The following is a 24,331-nucleotide window of genomic DNA, read 5'->3' as shown; positions in this document are numbered from 1 at the left end:
TGCTGCATTGTAAATTTTGGTTAATGACATGAGAGAAAGTATATGTGAACTGCCGTATGAAAAGTGAATTTACTCTGTAAATCTTCACCCAAATCTAAATAAAAAAAAAAAAAAAAAGATATTATTGGAGGTTATTAGGAAAGATTTTTCATTTGAAAAATGACAATATATTCTAATATATGTTTGTTGTTGTTATGTGCCCTCGAGTCAGACCTGACTCACAGCAACCCCTCCTTGGGTTTCCGAGGTGGTATCACTATGGAAGTAGATTGCCCACCCTTCCTTCCGAGGAGTAGCTGATGGGTTTGAACCTCCAACTTTCTGGTTAGCAGTCAAGTGCCTTAGGAACTATTTGAAAGTCTTTGGTCAGTGATTATATCAAATAAAAGAGCTATACATATGTCTTCAGACATTATTTACATTGGTACTTAATTTACAATTAAAGGACCTAAAATTTAAAATGGTGTGGGGAATTAAAACTGCCTTAGATGTCTCAGTGTGCCCCTAACAGTCTTGCCTCCTGAGATTCTTCACATACCATGAGAATTAGATCTGTAATAATTTGTCTAGTTACTTATTCTGATCCTAAAGGAAAATAAAATTCCTCTCAGCTCCCCAGGAGGTCCAAATGGTAACAGTTCAGATTCAGTCTTTAAGGTAAAAGCCCCAATGCTCTTGGAGACTGGAGCTTTGTATTTACATCTCAGGGAAAATCAAGACCCAGATTTGGAGACCACAGGGCTGTTTGTTTCCTAGAGAAATTTTCTTTCCACTTCAAAGGACTGGCGGTATGATCAGGCTCATTACATATCCAGGAGTGGAGGTCAGCTGTCTCCTTCTCCTTTATAAGCAGAGAAAGACATTTTTCTTCATGCTTCATCTATATACAGACTGTCCAGCTACTCTCATAGATGAATCACCATTGACTTTCATCCCATTGCTCCAGGGGTTAGGATTGGTACAAAGCAATCCAACACGCTTATTATTTACTAGGAGGTATTTATAAAAAGTCTATTTCTAATCTGGAATACCTTGTCTACACATTCAGAATAAAAATCAATAAAGATGAATATTAAAAACTCAACACATATATTGACAACTGTTGTGTCTTGACACATTGATTAATTCTCACAAGAAATTTATGAGATAGTTATTAACCCCACTTTTTATATGCTGAAACTGAAATTCAAAAATTAAGTATTCAAACTAAATCACACAGCTTATTAAGTGATGGAACTAAGACTTCAGCCTTTGGTATGTCTCCATGGTTCTTGTTTATCTCACTACAATATACTTCTCCCAGGTAAATCAGTGCCTTAATCTTAGTTACATACTCTGATTTTGAAGAATCAAGATTCCTTTGAATTCTCTTCCATAGTATTAATTTTCTAAGTTACAGGCAAGAACTGAATTCAACACCTGATTCCCTCAATTGGATAAACTTCACAAGAGGAAGAAACATGACTTCTACTTCTCTATGTCCCTAAGCACCTAGAAGAAGAGTTCTAAGCATCTGTCTACTGCTTGTTCTGACTTGTAAATATAATGTAGACAAATCCTCACCCTGGTGATTTCCCAGCCCTTCCTCACCCATAATCTAGAATGTGATGAAACTTGATGGAAAATATTTATGCTATGTCATAAACCTTGATATATTCAGAAATGTTTTAATACAGTTCTATAACCTTCTCTTTTCTAGCAGTATGAAATGTTCAGTTCACTTTCTAGTTGGTTTTGCTTTCCAATTATTTGACAAGTTTTTAACTTTAACATTTAAAACAATTGTTTTGGTTACCTAGGGCTACTCTGACAGAAAGTCTTTAACAAATAAGAGTTTATTCTCTTACAATTTTGGAGGTTATAAGTCCAAGTTCCAGGTGCCAGTCTGTAGAGGAGGAGTGAAAAGCCCTTGACCTTGAACCTGGGCTCTGCCTCTTGTTCCTGGCCCACTGAAGCTAGAGGCATCTCTTCACTCAGACATCTGGTAGCGGCTGAGGCTAACAAACCCAAGGTGGACGAGTGAAGAAGCACAGTCCAAATATTACCAAACCACATGGCAGGCCTTTAATTCAAGTCCATTAAAAGTCCCAAGGTTGGCAGGGCAACATGGCAGGCTGCTGAACAATGACTCGCCTACAAGCAGAGTTCAAGCATGCTACCAACTGGAGGCCTACCTCAAAGCTCTTTCTTATACACTGGAAGCAGCACACATCCCAAAAGCAGCTAGCTACTCAGCTGCTCCAGTAGATTACACCATGGAGTCAATTACCATTCTCATCATGGGGAATAACTACATCCAGCTGCCCAGCCACTCCACCAGGCCCAGCCAAGTTCACATACAACCTTAACTACCACAACAATGTATATGTTGTTGTTGTTGTTATGTGCTGTCCAGTCAGCTCCAACTCATAGTGACCCTTCCTTGGGTTTCCGAGGTGGTATCACTGCAGAAGTTGATTGCCCAATCTTCTTCTGAGGAGTGGCTGGTGGGTTTGAACTGCCAGCCTTCTTGTTAGCATTCAAGTGCCTTAGGCACTATGCTACCAGAGGTCCTAACAATATACATACATATATGTTGTTGTTGTTGTTATGTGCCATCAAGTCAAACCTGACTCATAGCGACCCCTCCTTGGGTTTCCGAGGCAGTATCACTACGGAAGTAGGATTGCCCAACCTTCCTTCCGAGGAGTGGCTAGTGGGTTTGAACTGCCAGCCTTCTTGTTAGCAGTCAAGTGCCTTAGCCACTATGCTACCAGAGCTCCCTACATATATATGTATATATAAATTTTTGTTGTGATGCAGGTGAAAGTCTACAGAGCAGATTCACTTTCAATACAGCAGCTCACATACACTTTGTCTCATGACATTGACTGCACTTTCCCACAATGCAACAGTTAGTTACCTCTTACCTGTGTCCCTCCCTCACATGTTATCCAGCCCCCCAAGCTGTCTCCTTGTGCATACACAGCCCTTCAATTCTCTCATAATTGCTCTCTCCAAGGAGGTATCTACTTAATGTAAATGTTCAGCTCATATGACTGTCTTTTGTTTGGCTGGAAGCCACAGGAGTGGTTTTAAATCCAGACCTGAAGGACAACTAGGGGCCATAGTCTCAGTGGTTCCCTCAGGCTCTATCAGACCAGCAAACCTCGTTCTTTTTTAAAAATGATTTTGAGTTTTGTTTCATACTGTTTTCCCACTCTACCCATGGTCTTCTATGTAGATCACCCTCTCAGTGGTTGGCAGTGGTAGGTGGGCACCATCTAGTTCTTCTGGTCCCATAGTTGTATAGGCTGAGGATCACAGGGTCTACCAGTCCCTTGGACTAATTATTTCCATGAACCTTTGTTTTTCTTCATTCTTCTTTGCTCTGGATGGGGAGAGACCCATCCCTGCATCCAGGTGCCCTCTAGCAAGCTTTTAAGATCCCAGTCACTACTTGCCAAAGTAGGATGTGGAACAATGTTTTTGTGTAGTACATTATGCCAATTGAGCTTGATTTCCCCTGCAACGATGGTCCCAAGCCTACAGGTCCAAACTATTCACCCCCTCTGGGTAGCTGGCTGTGTCCAAGAAGTGACTACAACCTTGTCCCTTGTCAGCTTTACTATGTACCTAGGGATTCTTACAGAATATACAAATTCACTTGTAGAATCATTGCCTGACAACCCTACACATGATCTTTGACACACTGACCCCTAGATAGACATTCCTAATTGTTCAGCCTGTCCATCCATCTATCCACTGACAATGCAGTATTGTATGCAAGAAAGGGTTCATCTTTGTTGTCTGTACTTCCCATGTACCTCTCTATGTCTTCCTCTTCCTCAATGCCACTGTGTTGATCACTCACATTTGGCAAATTGCCCATCTCTTCACCCAAATCAATATTTCTCTCTATCTTGCCTCCCTTCCCACCCTGGTAACCAAAAAAGAAAATTTGCTTCCATATATAAACTTTTCATTGACTTTCCACAATAACAAACTAATACAACATTTAGCCTTCTGTGATTAACTTTTTCACTCAATATAAAGTCCTCCAAGTTCATCCACATTATGCGATGTTTTGCAGACTCTACCTTATTCTTTAGGGTTGCATAGTATTCCATTGAGTGTATGTACCATAGTTTGGTTATCCATTCTTCTGTTGATAGGCACGTAGGTTGTTTCCATCTTTTGGCTATAGTAAATAGCCCTGCGATGAACATGGGTGTCTGTGTATCTGTTCTTGTCCTGGCTCCCACTTCTTTAGGATATATACCTAGTAATGGAATGGCTGGGTCAAATGGTATTTCTAATTCCAACTTTTTAAGGAATCGCTATATACATATTTTCTTATTTCATATGTGTATATTGTTCAGAATGGTGTATATTAGGCCACAATAACAATTTCCAGTTCTCATTTGCCTAATACAGTCAAGGTTTATGTTTTCTTTTTTCTCACATTATATATATATCAAGGCTTAGGTAGGGGCTCTGTTATTCATCATCCTTATTCCAGAACTCAAGATGATGAAGCAATTGTACTTGCCAGTGGTCATGGGAATGAGGGAATTGGGGAAAGAGAGAGATAGAGTATGGCAAATTTTACACTCACTCTTAAAGGTTCTGCATGGATGTGGCATACATCATTTATGTTCACATTTTGCTGTTCAAAAGATATCACACAGACATAACTATTAAGAAGTGTGAGGAAAATGCAATACCATTACCTATTAGGAAAAACCAAACAAGCTCACTGCTGTCAATTCGAGTCGACTCATAGTGACCTGTCCTTGGTTTTCCAAGGTGGTATTTCTATGGGAAGTAGGTTGCCCAAACTTCCTTCCGAGGAGGGACTGGTGGGTTTGAACCACCAGCCTTCCGGTTAGCAGTCAAATGCCTTAGGCACTATGCTACCAGAGCTCCCACCTATTAGAAAGGTAGACCAAAAATATTTAATAAAAAGCTCTGATGATCAAAAAAGTCTACTTTTTTGGTAACCAAATATTTTGTTCACTTTTCTTCCTGCATGCAAATGTATTCACTCTCCTCAAAGAAAACCGTCTGTGTGGTCAGTTTCAAGCTCAACATCCAGAATCTGTGAATAATGCCTGATAATCTCCATCTAGTCCAGTTCTACTTCCTCTGGATCTGGGAGTCTAAAGTGAAAAAGACAAATCTTCTACCCTAATTTCTAATGTAAAATATGTTCATAATTTTAACCCTGTAATTTGGTCTTTAAGTTATAGAATATAAAATAGGGATTTTACCACTAACATTTTGAATACCAGAAGGTTACTCATGATGGAAAATTTTCAGTGTAGCTTCCAGACAGGAGAAAGACCTGGCAATCTAGTTCTGAAAATTAGCCAATGCAAATTTTATGGATTACAGCAGAATATTGTCCTATATGGATACATCATCAAAAAAGATCAATCATTAGGAAAGGATTAAGAACGACTTAGAGATGAGTATCTGCCACCCATCTGTTTGGCATGCTGTGGTGGCTTGTATGTTGCTATGATGCTGGAAGCTATGCCACTGGTATTTCAAATACCAGTAGGATCACCCAAGTTGTATAGTTCTAAGTGAAACTTCCACAACAAGAGAAACTAGGAAGAAAGGCCTGCTGACCTACTTCTAAAAAAATAGCCAATGAAAGCTTTATGCTTCACAGCAGAATATTGTCTCATATAGATACATCATCAGGAAAAACAAATTACTAGAAAAGGACATCATGCTTGGTAAAGTTTTGGGCTAACAAGAAAGAAGAAAACCCTTAATGAGATGGATTACCACAATAGGTTTGACAGTGGACTCAAGCATACCACTGATCATGAGGATGAAACAGAATCAGGCAAAGTTACATTCTCTTATCCATAAAGTCTCCATAAGTCATACTCAACTCCATTGCAACTAACAACAGCAGCAGCAGGCATGGCTATGGTAACATATGGGATGTTATGTCTTGTCTTGATCTGGAAGAAATGAGCACATCTTCAGTTATATGAGAGATATGTGTGTATGTGTGTCATGTTAACACTGTGTTTTCTTTATCTAGTGCCTCTATAACAGAAAGACCCCCAGTGGATGGCTGTAGCAAACAGAAATTTATTCTTTCACGGTTAATGATGTTAGAAGTCCAAATCCATGGTGTCAGCTCTAGGAGAAGGTGTTCTGTTGGCTCTGTGGGAAGGTGCTTGTCTCTTTCCAACATCTGTGTGCCTAATTTTCCTTGGAGATATCTGTGTGCCTTGGCATCAATCTTCCCCTGGTCTAGGAGGTTATCAGCACAGGGAACCTGGGTCCAAAGGACATGCACCCCTCGCAGCTCTTCTTTCTACATGATACTCTATTCCCTTCTCCTCTACTCACGTCTCCTTTTATCTATTTTAAGATAAAAAGTGATGTAGGGCACAGCTCAGCAGACCTTTTTTTTTAACCTACATCAGGGCTTTGACCTGAGTAAAGGTGTTGTATCCCACTCTAATCCTCTTACAGCTGATTGGCTGATCACATCATAGGGTGTGATCACATCATTATATAATCGCCAGACTACATCATTACATAACTGTCATAGCACTGAAAATCACGGCCCACCTAAGTTGACACATACTCTTGGGAGACACAATTTAATCTATCATAAACCACAATGGATTTTTTTTTTTTTTTTTTTTTTTGGTCAAAAGTTTAATCGGGTAAAAGGGAGGAAACATTGTTGAAATGGAATGTAGGTATACTGTACAAAATTAACTCTTGTCAAGTCAATTTCCATTCTATTTTATCATCTTCTCTACATTGTGGAAAAGAAGACTGGAATCATATTCTCCAGAATCCTCTTACATGGCTATTGGTTGTATTAGTCTACTGAAAGGTGAAAATAAATAAAATGATATTATTAATTCCCAAGAAACACAGCCAAATATCAATGGCAGATAGGAAATTTGCCTCAACTTCTGGGTGAATTTTCTCATAGCACCCACGTGTTATGTAGGGAATGCATTCTGTAGGGAATGAGATATTTAAGGAGACTTCTTGGAAAGTCTCATTTCAGTGTACCTGGCTAAGGCAGTCACCTGGAGGAGTGACACCAATGAAAGGTCTTGAGATACACCACTTCCATTCTTCAGGCTATGAAAGTTAGTAACAGCTTACTGCTTTTCATTCACTGAGCTTCTGACACCATGGATGCTTCTAATTCTGTGCATTAACACAGATTTACAGAGTGGCTTCCATTTTCCTAAACAAACATTGACTAATATCCTGAGTAACATTGAATAAAGTGAAGAAATTACCTCATATATACCACAGGTTATACTCTGTTACTTTTCTAGAAATAGAATTTTCAAAATTTATATTTGAATATATATAGGAAAACTTATATGAACAGAACTAAGAGGGTATTGCATGATCTAAAATCAGGAAAAGTGTGTATCAGGATTGTATCCTTTCACTATACTTACTCAATCTGTATGCTAAACAAATAATCTGAGAAGCTAAGCTAAATGCAGCATCAGGATTGAAGGAAGACTCATTAACAACTTGTGATATACAGATAACCATTTTTTTCTTAAGGAAGACCAAAGAAGAATTGATGTACTTGAATTGCGATCTTGCTGAAGAATATTCAAAATACCATGGACTTCCAGAACAACAAACAAATCTGTCTTGGAAGAAGTGCATTTGTAATACTCCTTAGAAGCAAGAATGGCCAGACTTCACCTTATGTATTTTGTTCATGCTATCAGAAGGGATCAGTCCTTGGAGAAGAATATCATGCTTGGTAAAGTGGAGGGTCAGGGAAAAAGGGGAAGACCCTCAATGAGTTGGATTGACAAAGTGGCTATGATGATGAGCTCAAGCATAGCAAAGATTGTGAGGATGACACAAGGCCAGGCATCATTTCATTCTGTTGTACCTAGGGTGACTAGGGGTCAGAACCAACTCAACAGCTCCTAAGAACAACTAACAAGACATGCAAGTATAATAATTATAATAAAACATAAATATCTATTTTTGCTCATGTTATTATTAAATTTTTAATTTCAATTATCAATAATAGTATATTTAAAAAATATATATATTTTTGTGAAGTCATACTAAAATTCTCATTATACACTCACAAGAAATAAATGGGTATATAATTTTAAAAATTGCTTTTAATTCTAATTTATTTGTAACACAGACATCAATGACATATGCTTTGAATAATAACTACTTCAATGCTAATATTTTTGTTGCAAACCAAAATAAATAAAATCTGTAAGGAATGACACAAAATTCACTTATCAGCATAAGGAATCATAGATGAGGAGCATGAAGAGTTTCAAATTATCCAGCCATCTTTCACAAATGACATTTCTGAAAATCTGACAAGTAGCTCCCACCCCTAACAGACTATCACATCCCTATTTAGGTTCTCATTTGTCTCTGTCAGGCTGATTCATGGGTTTAGTCCCCAAGTTAACAAAATGAGACTTGGCATTGATCACCAAAATTTATGATACTTTGAAAGATCACACCTGATTAATAACAGAGCCACACTTTATATATTTTCATAGTCATACTGAAACTCAGTCAGCATTGACAGTGTGTTGAAATTGTGGGAGGAATTTTAGAGAAATTGGAGACTGGCCTAAATCCTGGTGTCTCTAACCCTTTATGATTGAAAAGACTGCATAATTTTTCATGGAGGACCAATGGTTTGGAGCTCATTTTGCTCAAGAGATGACATAACTGTGGCAAAATATTAGCATCATCCTTTAATTTATTATTATTATTTTTAATTTTTCATGGTGGTTTGGGTGAAAGTTTAGAGAGAAAGTTAGTTTTCTGTTCAACAATCCATATATATTTTGTTTCTTGACATTGATTGCAATCCTCACACTGAACAGCACTCATCTCACTTCCTCTCTGCTTTTCCTGTTTCCGACAGTCCTTCTTTTCTATCCCTTCCTGCCTTCTGAACTTTATCTCTGGGTAAATGCTGACCTTTTGAACTTTTATCATTGATTCTTCTACGGAGTGTGACTTCCCTGGTGTTATTGTTCAACTTATGTTGTTGTTAGGTGCTGCCAAGTCAGTTCTAATTCATAATGACTCCATGTCCAAGAGAAAGAAACACTGTATGACCTTCACCACCCTCAAAATCATTGCTATACTTGAGCCCATCTTTGCAGCCACTGTGTCAATCCATCATGTTGAGGAATTTCCTCTTTTTCGCTCACCCTCTACTTTACAAGCATGATATTCTTTGCCAGGGATGGGTCCCTTCTAATAACATGACTGAAGTACAAGGGACTGAATCTGGCCATTCTTGCTTCTAAAGAACATTCTAGTTGGACTTCTTCCAAGAGAGATTTGTTTGTTCTTTTTGCACTTTACAGTATTTTCAATATTCATCACCGACACTGCAATTCAAACGCATCAATTCTTTATTGGTCTTCTTTATTCATTATCCAGCTTTTGCATGCATGTTGTTGTTGTGTGCCGTGGAGTTGGACCCAACTCATAGCGACCCCTCCATGGGTTTCTGAGGCAGAATCACTACGGAAGTAGATTGTCCCATCTTCCTTCTGAGGAGTGACTGGTGAGTTTGAAGCCCCAGCCTTCTGGTTAGCAGTCAAATGCCTTAGGCACTATGCTACCAGAGCTCCTTAGCTGGCTCTGAAAAATACCATGGCTTGGATCAGGTGGACCTAAGTTTTCAAAGTGAACTTTATGCTCCTTAACACTTTAAAGAGCTCTTTTGTAGCAGATTTGCCCAGTGTAATACATCATCTAATTTCTTGACTTCTGTTTCCATGAGGGTTGATTGTAGATCCAAGTAAAATAAAATACCTGACAACTTAAATCTTTCTCTGTTTATCATGACATTACTTATTGGTCCAGTTGTGAGGATTTTATTTTTCTTTATGTTGAGGTGTAATCCATACTCAAGGCTGTATTCTTCGATCTTCATCAGTAAATGCTTCAAGTCTTCTTCACTTTCAGCAAGCAAGGTGGTGCCATCTGCATATTGTTAATGAGTCATCTTTCAAACATGATGCTGCATTCTTCTTCATGGAACCCAGCTTCTCAGATTATTTGCTTAACATTCAGATTGAATAAGTATAGTGAAAGGATACACTTATGTACACATTTCCTTATTTTAAACCATGCAGTATGCCCCCCCCTTTTTTTTAACAACTGCCTCTTAGACTGTGTAGTTTCCTCCTAAGCAGTTAAGTGTTTTGCAATTCCCAATCTTTGCAATGTTATACAAAATTTATTATGATCTATATAGGTGAATGCCTTTGCAAACTCAATAAAACATAGATAAAGTTCCTTCTGGTATTCTTTGCTTTCAGCCAAAATTCATCTGACATTAGCAATAATATCCCTTATTACACATTCTTTTCCAAAACTGGCTTGAATTTTTGGCAGTTCCCTGTCAATGTACTGCTGCAACTGTTTTTGAATTATCTTCAGCAAAATTTTACTTGCATGTGATATTAATGATATTCTTCTATAATTCCTGCATTCTTCTGGATCATCTTTCTTTGGAATGGGCACAAATATGTATCTCTTCCAAGTGATTGGCCAGATAACTGTCTTCCAAATTTCTTGGCACAAATGACAGGGTTTGTAGCACTGCATTCAATTGTTGAAATATCTCAATGGACATCCCATCATCCTGTAGCCTTGTTTCTCACCAGTGCCTTCAATAAAGCCTGGACTTTTCCTTCAATGCCATCATTTCTCAATAACATGCTACCTTCTCCAATGGCTGAATGTCTACCAATTCTTTTCAGTACAGTGACTCTGTGTATCCTTTCCATCTTCTTTTGATACTTCCTACATCTTTCAATGTTTTGCACATAGAATTCTTCATTATTGCAACTCAAGGCTCGGATGTTTTCTTCAGTTCTTTCAGGTTGAGAAATGCCAAGCATGTTCTTATCTTTTGGTTTTCTAACTCCAGGTCTTTGCATATTTCATTTTAATACTTTACTTCTTTTCTCAAGCTGCCTTTTGAAATCTGTTTGGTTCATTTACTTCATCATTTTGTTCATTCACTTTAAGTACTCTTCATTCAAGAACAAATTTCAGAGTCTTTTCTGATGTTTGTTTGGTCTTCTCTTTCTCGTTTTTAAATGACATTTTAACTTTCTTCATGTATGATGTGCTTTATGTCATCCCACAACTTGTCTGGTCTTCAGACATTGGTATTAAGTACATCAAATCTATTCTTCAGATCGTTTGTAAATTTAGGTGCAATATATGAAAGGTCATTTATTGGTTTTTGTAAACTTGTTTTTAATTTTCTTCCACTTCCACTTTAACTTGCATATGAACAATTGATGGTCTGTTCCACAGTTGTCCCTTGGCCTTTTTCTGACTGATGATATTGAGGTTCTCCATCATCTCTTCCCAAACATGTAGTTGGTTTGATTCCTGTTTATTCCATCTGGTGAAGTCCACATGTGTGGTCTCCATTTATGTTGTTGAAAAATGTATTTGCAATGAATAAATCATTAATATTACAAAATGTTATCATGTGATCTCAAGTGTCATTTCTATCACCCAGGCCATGTTTTTCCAACTACTACTAATTATTTTTTTTCCAACTTTCAATTTTCAATGCCCAGTAATTATCAATGAATCTTGATTGTGTGTTTGGTCAATCTCAGACTGTGCAAGTTTGTAAAAATCTTCTGTTTCTTCATCTTTTGCTTTAGTGGTTGGTGCATAAATTTGAATACTAGTAGTATTAACTAGTCTTCCTTGTAGGCATATGGATGTTATCCTATCAGTGACAGCATTATATTTCAGGCTATATTTTGAAATGTGCTTTTTGATGATGAATGTGGTGCTATTCCTCTTAATTTGTCATCTCTAGCATAGAAGATCATATGATTGTCTGATTCAAAATGGTCAATACTAGTCCATTTCAGCTCACTAACGCCCAGGATATTGATCTTTATGTGTTCCATTTCATTTTTGACAAATTCCAATTTTTCTATATTTGTTCTTCATACATTCTATGTTCCAATTATTAATAGATGTTTGCAGCTTATGTTAACCTGGGTTCTTTAGAGAAGCAAAACCAGTACAGCTTGTATATATATAGAGAAAGATAAATTTACCTTTGGAGAATGGCTTACAGAAACTGGCAAGTCCCAAGTTCTTGGATCCAACATCGAACTGGAGGCTTTTCCCAACTGCAGGGGCGGTCGTGCTCAAGGTTGGCAGGCAGTATACCAGCTGTTGACACCAGAGAATGACCAATCCAAGATTGCCAGGCCGAATGGTGGATTGTTCACTCACGGACAGTTGTAGGTATCACAACAGGATCCCAATCCACAGAAGAGTGGCTTATTTTCCCAGGATGTCCATAAATATATTGGAAATAGGCCACATCCCTAGGGAAACTCCCTTTCAATGGATTGGTTGCTCAAAACATGTACATCTGATGTCATCATGGGAATAACCTACATCACAACTGCTTAAACCACTCAGAATTGTGGTCCAGCCAAGTTAACATAAAACTCCAACTATCACACAGCTGTTTCTTCTCATTTTGAATGTTGCCACATCAGCAAAATGAACATCCTAAAAGACTTACTCCAAGCATATCATTAAGGTTGACTCTACTTTGAGGAGGCAGCTCTTCCCTAGTCATATTTTGAGTGCCTTCCAATCTGAGGGTCTTATCTTCTGGCACTATATCAGACAAATCTTTATGGCTATTCATAAGTTTTCAGTGATTCATTTTTTTCAAAAGTGGACTGTCACATTCCTATTCCTCATCTGTCTTAGTCTGAAAGCTCCACTGAAACCTGTTCACCATGATTGACTCTGCTCGTATTTGAAATACTGGTAGCATAGCTTTCAGCATCACTGCAACATGCAAGCTACTACAGTATGACAAATTGACAGTCGAGTGGTGGATTCACCTTATAGGCCTATCTATTTTGGGCTGTACATTGAGCCAGGAGTATGAGTTTAGCTCTAGGACTGAAGAGCATCTAAGGTCTGTAGTCTCAAGAGTTCCACCAGTATCTATCAGACTAATAACCCTGGTTTTTTTAAAAAATAATTTTGAGTTCTGTTGAACAATTTTGTCCCAGTTTTTTTAGTACTTCCTGTTGTGATATCTTTCAGAGCTGTCAATAATAGTACCCAGGCACTGTCTAGTTCTCCTGGCCTCAGAGTCATGGAAGCTGAGTGAGATTTGTGTGATCCATTTGTTCTTTGAACTAACTGCTTCCTTTTGCTTTTGATTTTCTTCATCTTCTTCACTCTGGATGGGGAAAGAATAGTTGCACCTAAGGTGGCCACTCACAAGTTTTAAGACCTTAGGTTCTACTCACCAAAGTAAGATGTGGGACTTTTTCTTTGTGGCCTGTGTTGTGATAAAACACATCATTGGGCCTAGGGCTCAGGTCCATTGTCTTGAGGGACATGAAGGGAAATTGGCATAACATAGTAATCCTGCAATTTTAAAGTCAACTTTTGAATTATTTTTTAATCATTCATAGAATTCATTTGATGATAGTTATCTAAACTACTTAGCTCAGTGCTGGGCATCCAGGAGTTAACAATATATGTTTCTTATATATTCACCCAATCAAATACTATTTGATTATATAACTACTAAGAGAGATTAAATGGAAATATTATTGTATCATACTCAAAGGTCATAAACCTGTCTTTTAACTTTCCCTAACTCAATGTCAGAAAATAGTTTTTAGCTTCAGGCTTTAGAATCCATATTATCTTGTGGCTTTCTTATTTCAAGTGTAACTTAGGAGTGAAATGATCACAAACCTAGCTCTCCTGGGTGGTTTATTTTTTTTCTCCACAACCTATCTTTGGACCAAATTTTTCTCAATTTGTAAGATCTAAGGGGATCACAACCCAAGGTGGTATGGCCGTAGCAACTGCAAGCAAAACAAAACATCTGGTGAAGAACAAAATAAAAATCAATTAAGTGACTGTGAACAAAATTCATGGGAGTGATGTCCACATTCCTTTAGATTACTTTCTATTTCATTAATTTGATTTCCTCATGTATGTGTGTGTAGTGAAAAGTTTTCCAACCTTAAATCATCACTTCCCACAAGACTATGTAGACCTCCCAGGATTTCATATGCGGGAGGCTTGAGTTCTGGGCTCACCTGTCTTCTCCGCTACATTCCCCAAATAGGAGTTCATCTTCTACGGCAGTGGCAGTTTTGAAGATTTTTTTTTTTTTTTTTTTAAGTCCAGGCTTTAGAATCCAAGTTATTTTCATAGCTTTCTTATTGCAAGTAGTTCTCTTCATGTATCATGTCATGCTTTTAAATCATTTTTCCATATTATTTCCTTACATAAAGTACACTGTTTTGTCTGTGAAACTGCCAAAAACACAGAGGAATGTGTTGACTCATTTCAAAGATTCTTAATTTTATCATAGGGAAACTTCTTCTTTGAGTCCTTCTCAAGTTTACAAACAAAAATTGAGGTGGAAATTTGCACCTGTTACAGTATCTAACTTTCACATCTGGCACATTTACTTTAAGGTATTTCTTTCTTTTCCAAATCAAAGATTTGTATTTTTCCATAGGTAATTTCGGAGCCTCGCCACCTGACTTCATTTTGTTGGTAGAAAATGGGTAAGCTGACCCTGCAGATGCAACATCTTATAGTTAAAAGGGAAACAGATCACAATTAAAGGTGGCATTTATGCAGACAATATAGACAATTAACAATGCAACAGTTCTAATCCCAGTCTTATCTTGAGTATCTTGGAGAAGGGCTAACAAATGCAAGTAACTGGAGATTCAAATCTCACACACCCACTTCAGTGGAGTCAATTCTGATTCATAGTAACATTGTAGGACAGAGTAGAATTGCCCCCACAGGGTTCCCAATGTTGTATATCTTTAAGAAGCAGACTGCCCCATCTTTCTCCCAAATAGTGGCTAAACCAAAAAACCCAAATCCGCTGCCGTCGAGTCGGATCTGACTCATAATGACTCCTCCTTGGGTTTCCAAGGTGATATCACTGCAGAAGTAGATTGCCCAACCTTCCTTCCGAGGAGTGGATGGGGGTTTGAACCACCAGCCTTCTGGTTAGCAGTCAAATGCCTTAGGCACTATGCCACCTGAGCTCCCCACATAGTGGCTGGTGGATTTGAACCACCAACCTTTCAATTAGCCCCTGAACACTTAACCACTGTCCCACTCGGGCTCCTTATTAGAATCTCATAGACCTATATAACTCTACTTGTCTTATTCTAAAATGTGTATGTATGCATATTTTAAATAAACAGCATTTTTCTTTAACTTGTCTCAACAAAGGGAAAGTGTTGCTTAAGAAATGTTTGTTCTGCCTTATCCCAATGACTGCAAATCTCATCCATGAAAACAGAGCTTGACTGATTGAACACTGTTCGTTAGGCATTTTATATCTGGAATTTTTCAACAGGAATCCTCATGGTACACAGGAAATAAAAACACAAACAAGACAGAAAATCTAAATTTAGAATCAGGACAGACTTGAGTCTTAATTTCAAATATTAACTTTCTGTTAAATATCTATGAGCTTATTTTTCTCTCTAAGAGTGAAAATAATTATCATTATATTGCAGGATTAGGATGCTTAAGAAGAAGTAAACACTTAGTGAATGTTATTTTCCTTTTACCAGGCTTCCCTAGCTCTCCCACCATGGCACCCTTCCCCCACTTGGCCAGTTGGTCCACTATTTTACACTTGATTTTTAAAAATTATGTTTCTATTTGTGTCATTTTCTTATTATATTTTACTATTATAATCCACATAATAACCCTTTGACATAGGTACATTTATATCTATTTTTAAGGATAGAAATGGCAATGTATAGAGGCATGGTGCAGGCCAGGCATTGCTTTGTATTGTTGTACACAGGATCACTATGAGGTGGAGCCTACTCAAGGCAGGTAACACAGCAACAGAGGCATATTAGTCAGGGAAACAAATCCAACTTCTATGTATTTTAAACGCACAAATTTAAACCTGAGAATTATTTACAAAGCCACTATCGGGGGTGGTTGAGGTTCCCAGAAATTAGTAAAAGCAGGAAAAGTCCCAACCTGTCCCTCGGGATTGGAGGTTAACAGGAAGGAAAACCAGAGCTAACCTGTGAGTGTTACCTAGGATAGAAGTCAAGAAGGACTGAAACTACTAAATTATGCAGTAGTAGGAAGGCACTGCTGAGGTTGGAATGGGTATGTTTAAGTAAACTCCCAAGGACACATTGCTAGTAAGTAGCAGGTTCGGGATTTGAACCCATCTCCTTCAATTGCTTTCTTATAAAATGAATAATATATGTGAAAATACATGTAAATCATAAAAAGTATAAGGTACTAAAATACTGTTTTATGATGAGGAGAATTTTTAGAACTTGTTCAAGTAAGAAAGTCCTAGAACTTGCTCAACTCTACTTTCTTGAGTGTTTTCATCCTTTCTAACTGCATTGGGGACCAAAAAACAAAAAAAAAAAATCTCACTTAAACCCATTTCTTTTGAGTCAATTCTGTCTCAAAATAACTCCATAGGGCATCGTAGAACTGCCCACAGGGTTCTAAGGCTATAGACTGATGCGAACTGCCATATCTTTCTCCCACAGAACAGCTGGTGAGTTGTAACCAACAACCTCTCAGTTAGCAGCTGAGCAGTTTAACCACTTCACCATCAGGTTTCCCTAATGCCTTTGGGAATTGCCTCTTAACTGATGTTTCCCAAATGTCAGCCTCCCTTCTCTTCTGAGCCTTTGACTTTAAGTGTAGGCCATATGCATTTGAATTTCTGTAGACATCTCAAGCTCAGCATGTCAAAATCTAAGCTCAACTTACTCTTCATGCCCCATCTCCATTTTATTTTGATGGATGCTTCTTCTAATTACCTAAGATCTGTTCTAGACCTTTATCTCATTCTCCACATATGATCAGTTACCATATCCTAAAAATTTACCTCAAATATTTTTAAATATATCTTTTCCTCCTTTCTTTTCCTTCAACTCATCATAGTTTGTCAGATTATTGAAAGAATATCCTGCTAGTATTTAGAGTCATCTATGTAGCATAGTGCCTAAGGCACTTGACTGCTAACAGAAGGCTGGTGGTTCAAACCCACCAGCCACTCCTCGGAAGAAAGATTGTGCAATCTACTTCTGTAGTGATACTGCCTCAGAAACCCAAGGAGGGGTGACTATGAGTCGGATCCGACTCAAGGGCAATGAGTTTGGTTTGGTTTTATGTAGAATAAAAATTTGTCTGTAAGTTTCCCCTTCTGAAAAACAATTACAGCAACAACAACAACAAATATTAATTCCTCCACAGATTAATTTCATGGTGTTATGCACAGCATATAAGAATATAACTTGGTCCCTAACTACCTGTGCCTCCCACTTGATACTTTATTAATACTAAATCCTGTATAACATGCTGTTTCATATTCATGTGTCTTTGCTTCTGCTGATCTTTTCTTATTCCTTGTCTGAAATGTCCCTCTCATCATCTTTCACTTGGTAACTCCTATTAATTCTCTAAGACCCAGATCAGTCAGCATTGCCTCCAGAGTATGTTATTTGAACCTCTAACTCTTTCTATAGCCCTTGCCTATCTTTCCCTTGTTCTTTTAACATGCCTCCATCCAAGCATTTAATTAATTATATTGGTCCTTAGAAGAAACCAACACAATATATCCACCGCACCAGGCCAAATGTAAAAACCAAATAAAGCAAACTCACTGCCATCAAGTTGATTTTGACCCATAGAGACCCCTCCTTGGATTTCTGAGGCAGTATCCCTATGGAAGTAGATTGCCCAACTTTCCTTCTGAGGAGTGGCTGGTGGGTTTGAACCATCAGCCTTCTGGTTAGTGGTCAAATATCTTAGGCATTACACTACCAGAGCTCCTAGGCCAAAAGTAGCCTTCAATAAATATTACTGAATAAAGGTCCAATGCATTTTTAGCATAGTTTTCCTTATGATATCTTTTGGCACAATGGATTTGACCATGAACTTTCATTTCTAAAGAGAAAGTCAGAAGACAGGAGAAAGACAGTAACTAAATAGAAGGCTAAAACTTTTTGGCTTTTTTATCATATTTCTAGTACAAAATTAAACTTTTGAAAAAATTGTGTACAGCTGAAATATTTAGAGTAATGGATGAGATGGGACTTCTGAATTGTGGCTCACTCCCACTACATTTCCTAAGCCATAACACTGGGATAATACCTAAAGGAATTTACAGTGAAAGACAGTCAATCCAATGTGTATCAATTATTCATACATTTCAATTGGTAGTGAAATGAGCAAATATATTCAATAAGTGGACTTTGTTCCCACAAAGTAGAAAGTGCATAATGGATGGAAAAATGGAAAACTCACTTTCAATACTATGCAGTTCAGTGCAAGAATGCTTATACGTAGATAAATTTTCCAAATTATTTGTTGAAACCGCTGACCAAACCACCCTAAACTGCAGTTGAACTTCTGCTAACCATGAAGTGCTGCACTTGAACTCTATTTCACAGTTTCTGGGTTTCACAGCCGTTAGGCGAGCATAATTCATATCCTTTACGATACTTGAAAGAACCATTTTAGGAATTGTGACAGAAACAGATGTTAGCACACATTTTCCTAAAATGCTACCATGTTTAACCAAAGAAAAGAGTCATCTGATTTCTTAAAGTTCTAGTACACCATTGATATTTGCATAAATAAAATGTGGAAGCTTTAGCATTGGAAAGTTTTAAAAAACATTAAATATTTCATTTTTAGGGATCTGAAGTTTGGTGAACTTCCTCTCTTTTTTTTTTTTTTTTGGATAAATATGTGAATTAAAAGGGTATTATATTCTATATACTTTGAAAATGGGGAAAGCAATTGGATTTTGTACTGTAGGCGAGTAGTTGTTTGATTGAAATGTTAAGAAAAAAAGAAGGATGTATAAAACTAAGAAAACCATATGGTCCCTTTTACTTATCAACATGAGTGATCAAGAACTCCCTTATCTGCAATTATAAACATTATGACAGTAAAATCTCACTGAAGTAAATTCTTTCCATTGGAAATATGGTTACAACTTTCTTCTCAATAATCTGTATGGCTGAAATTTCATTCTTAAATTTGGAAATTCTAAAACTAAATATATAGGTGGCTCATTTGGAAGCATGCATTTAAGACTGAAGTAATTAATTAAATTTAATAGCAAAATACCAGGATTCAGATCTGTACAGAGAAGAAAATAAAATTTGATTGTGTTAGGCATAACCTACATTACCTAAAAATCAAACTAACTGAAATCAAGTCGAATCCAATTCAGGAAGACCCCATGTGTTGGAGAATAGGACTGCTCCATTGGGTTTTCCAGGCTTTGAACTTTCTTGAAGGAGATCACCAGGTCTTTCTTACAAGGCTTCTCTGGGTACGTTTAAACCACCAGCCACTCGGTTGGAGTAGAGTACTTAGCCATTTGTACTACCTAAAAACTCCTAACACACAGAAGCTGCCTAGAAAATGTTACCTGAGATAAAACCAACTCCTTCCTTGGCAGAGAAGATGAGATCATAAAGCAAGAAAAACACAAAGAAGGTAATCATCACAAAGCAAATCAACATGCATATGACCAGTAGCAACTGGACAGTTACAGAATACTTCTAAGTCAATGCCAGTTTAAAAATATTTTTAATTGATAGGAAAAAAAAAAAAAAAAAAGACTCTTTCCAAACCAGATTACACTTCAAAAAGAGGGTTGGATGGGTTGACACCATTTAGATTCAACTACTTTCACTAGTGCTTGTGAATGTCCTGTTGTGTTATGATTGTCTTATGACTGATTCGTACCCAGTAAGAATCAGCTCCATTGTCACCTGTGCTTGATAGTATTTGCTAGCCCCAGTACCTAAAGCAAGAACTGGCAGATGCGTAGGCACTGAATAAATGTTTGCTATTTAACCATGTCGAAAATTTTTATAGAGGTTCAAATTTGTCAACAGTGGATCTTACCATTTTAATCAAACTCTACTATACAACAATGTTTAATTAGTGAATTTTATTTGATTTCAACCCAGATTTTGAAATACAAGTTAATCGTATTAGGAAAAAACTCAGCCTCTTGGCTTTTAAATAAGTAGACCAAAACCTAAACCCAGTGACTTTGTCAATTTTTAATTTTTAAATAGCTTATAAAACTATGTCACAATTCAATGGGAAACTATAATTTCTTGCTCAAAAAGATGCCATAAAACTAGACTATATCCTTTAAAAATAGGAAGCAAAGAAAAGGACAAGAAAACTGTAGTCATGGAAAAATAAACTACACTGATCCCTCAAAATTTATATTAATTAGTCACTTCTGAAGTTTGAATACCAACACTGAATCTGCAGGGTTTTTAGCCTTTGAGAGCTCCTGATGAATTAATTGTTTTCTTAAAGAATGTCATTTTTGTTATTCTGATGGTTATGCTCAGTTTGTTCAATTCCTTGTGATTTGATCATAGGTGATGCATCACCACAATGTCACCTTGCCTGTCAGGTTCAATGAAGGAGGAATGAGCATGGGCATATTACTGCTTGCTCCCTTATTAAAATTGGCAACTATTATTAAGAGTTAGTACACATTGGCCCATGGGTTAGGGAAGATTTATCTACTTTGGTATATACATTGTATCTGAACAAAGAACTTTGATCTTCAAACTTACCAAGATGATACTTTGTGAAGGCATCATGTCTCCTAAAATTAAAACAACAACAACAACAACAACAAAAAAAAAAACTCACATCCGGAATCATTGGCATATAATTTCTGTATTGCTGATTTAAAAAGAAAGAATCTTTTACCATTAGATTTCAATTATTTAAAAAATAAGAAAGAATGGGGCCTTGGGATGATTGACCCTCATAGCAGCTCAGTTGGACAGTGACAAAACTTCTGAATTTTCGCTTCCATTCTTCGCAAAGCCACAGCTTCATTCAGGACAAAAAGAAAAAAAAAGAAGAATGCTTCCAGTGAGATGTCTGTCCAAACTAGTCATTCAGTTAGTTATGACTGGCTGAGTACTGTTGTTGTTGTTGTTATGTGCCGTCGAGTCGGCCCCAACTCATAGCGACCCCTCCTTGGGTTTCCGAGGCAGTATCACTACGGAAGTAGGATTGCCCAACCTTCCTTCCGAGGAGTGGCTGGTGGGTTTGAACCGCCAGCCTTCTGGTTAGCAGTCAAGTGCTTTAGCCACTATGCTACCAGAGCTCCTCATATTAATGATAGTGTTTGATAATTTCTGCATTCCGTTGGAACACCTTTCTTTGGAATGGACACAAATAGCCATCTCTTCCAGTTAGTTGGCTAGGTAGTTGTCTTCCAAATTACTTGGCATAAAGGAATGAATGCCTCTAGTGCTGCATCCATTTGTTAAAACATCTTAATGGGTATTCCTTCCATTCCTGAAGTCTTCTCTTTTTGTCAATTCCTTCAGTGCAGCTTGGACTTCTTCCTTCAGTACAATCAGTTCTTGATCATATGCTACTTCCTGAAATGGTTGAGCATAGACCAATTCTTTTTGGTACAGTGACTCTGTATATTCCTCCCAGCTTTGCTTCTATTCTTAGATAAAATACTTAACACTCTGGATCTCTTTCCTCATATAAAAAAATAGGATAATCTTTATAGTCCCGATCTGCTGTACCTTGGTGTTACAAAAAAAAATGAGATAAAGGTATTCCTTTCTTATCAAACCTGTTTGCATATAAACTATGATTCTGCCACTTTCTTACTGAGTAAATTAGACAAAATGCTTAGAATTCTATGATCTGATATAATAAAAATTTCTACTTCCACAGGGCTATTTTCTAAGCTTTACAGAGAGAATGCACACGAAATCACCTGGCATTGGCTTGAGTAATAGAAAGAATTAAATAAATATTAGCAGCTAGTAGAAGCAGCAGTAATACTCCAAAAAGGTAGAATCACTTTATGAGCCTAATGTCAGTCTTTGGTCTATAACAAATTTATTCAAACATCGCTTTTCATATTTTCCCTTAATTTCTGACTTATTTTTTTGACATCCAATGTTCTTTAAATGTTGCTCTTCTGATTTTCTACTATGATACAAAGAGTAATAAAATTAATTAGCCTGTTGGGAAATCATTGCTGTAATAAACATATACCAGCTCTGTGTCTTCGATTAATTTTTAATTTAGAAAAAGAAAAAAATCAGTATATTACCGAATGCTAAATACCAGTTCTCCAGTAATATATCAGACAGCGTTTCACTGCTATTCATAAGATTTTAATTGGCCAATTATTTGAGAAGTGGATGGCCTCTTCCTTCTTCTGAATCATAACAAATTATGGATAACATTGAGAAAAATGAGAATTCCAGTACACTTCATTGTACTCATGTAGAACCTGTATATAGACCAGGAGGCTGTCATTCATATCAAACAAGGGTATACTGCATGGTTTAAATCAAGAAAGGAGTGTGTCAGGGTTGTATCCTTTCACCATACTTATTCAATCTGTATGCTGAGCAAATAATCTGAGAAGCTGGATTATATGAAGAAGAATGTGGCATCAGTATTGGAGAAAGACTCATTAACCACCTGTAATTCACAGAAAACACAGCTTTCCTTGATGAAAATGAAGATAACTTAAAGCACTTACTAATAAAGATTGAAGACTACAATCTGCAGTATGGATGATACCTCAACATAAAGAAAAAAAAAATCCTCACAACTGGACCAATAAACAGCTTCATGATAAATGGAGAAAAGATTGAAGTTGTTGAAGACTTCATATGACTTGGTTCTACAATCAATGCCAATGGAAGCAGCAGTCAAGACAGTAATGTATTGCATTGGGCAAATTGCTGCAAAAGACTTCTTTCAAGAACAAATATGCCTCCTTGATGATTAAGGTGTGCCTAACCCATGCCATGGTACTTTCAATTGCCTGATATGCATTTGAGAGTTGGGCAATGATAAGAAAGACCAAAGAAAAATTGACGTTTTTGAGTTGTGTTGTTGGTGAATAATACTGAGAGTACTGTGGACTGCTAAAAGAACTAAAATATTTGTCCTGGAAGAAGTGCAGCCAGAATGTTCCTTGAAGCTAGACTGGCTAAACATCATCACACTTATTTTGTCATGTTATGAAAAGGAACCATTCCCTGGAGAAAGATATTCTTGGTAAAATGGAGGGTCAATGAAAAAGGGAAAGGTCCTCAATGAGATGGATTGACACAGTGGCTGCAATGATGGGGTCAAGTATAGCAGGTATCGTGAGGCTGGCATAGGACTATGTTTCGTTCTGTTGTAAAGAAGATCACCATGAGTTGGAGAAGACTCAATGGCACCTAACAAAACAAATACTAGTAGTAAAACAACAAATATATATGTTATATTATCTTATAAGAATACAAATATTATAGCAAGTGATTTTTTTTTTTTTCATTTGTAACAAAAAGCTCAAAAACATTCCCAATAATTTCAACTCTGGATAATATATGTTAAGAAAACATCATAATATATGAATGAAGATATTATCATGATAATAACCACAAATAAAAACCACCTAAATATACAACTCTGGGGATATTGTTAAGCTCTAAGTCTGTTACAATCAGAATTTAATTATAAACAAAAGAAAAACAGTTATGTGGAAATTTTCCCATTATGGAAAAGAGTTATACTTTAAAATACTAACAAGAAAAGGAAGTATAAGAACATTTGTTTTTAATGTGCCGTTGAGTCAAACCTAACTCATAGCGACCCCTGCTTGGGTTTCCGAAGCAGTATCACTACAGAAGTAAATTGCCCAACCTCCCTTCTGAGGAGTGTCTGGTGGGTTTGAACTGACAGCCTTCTGGTTAGCAGTCAAGTGCCTTAGGCACTATGATACCAGAGCTCCTGTATAAGTACATTGTTGTTGTTGTTATGTGCCGTCGAGTCAGACCTGACTCATAGCGACCCCTCCTTGGGTTTCCGAGGCAGTATCACTACGGAAGTAGGATTGCCCAACCTTAGTCTATATAAAATTATACTGATGTAAAAAACAAAATAAAATAATAAAAAAGCATATATAAATGAGTGAGCTTAAAGCTCACAGCTTTTTAGATGGAAATAATACAGATTTCTACCTCATTCCAAATATACAAAATTGCTGAGTAAAATATAACAATTAAAACAAAACTAGGAGGCGGGGCAAGATGGCGGACTAGGCAGAAGGATTGCACAGACCCTCTTCAACTAAGAAAAGGGAAACCAATTAACACAGACACAGAAGATAATCTTGGACCCCTGAGCCTTGAAGGAAAGGATGCAGATTTGGACTAAACCCCAA

This window comes from Orycteropus afer, unplaced genomic scaffold (assembly GCF_000298275.1).
Source record: "Orycteropus afer afer isolate SDZICR_OR568_19922 unplaced genomic scaffold, OryAfe1.0 scaffold00023, whole genome shotgun sequence".
Taxonomy (NCBI): Eukaryota; Metazoa; Chordata; class Mammalia; order Tubulidentata; family Orycteropodidae; genus Orycteropus; species Orycteropus afer.
The sequence above is the reverse complement of the archived record's forward strand: the minus strand, read 5'-3'. Positions refer to the sequence as shown.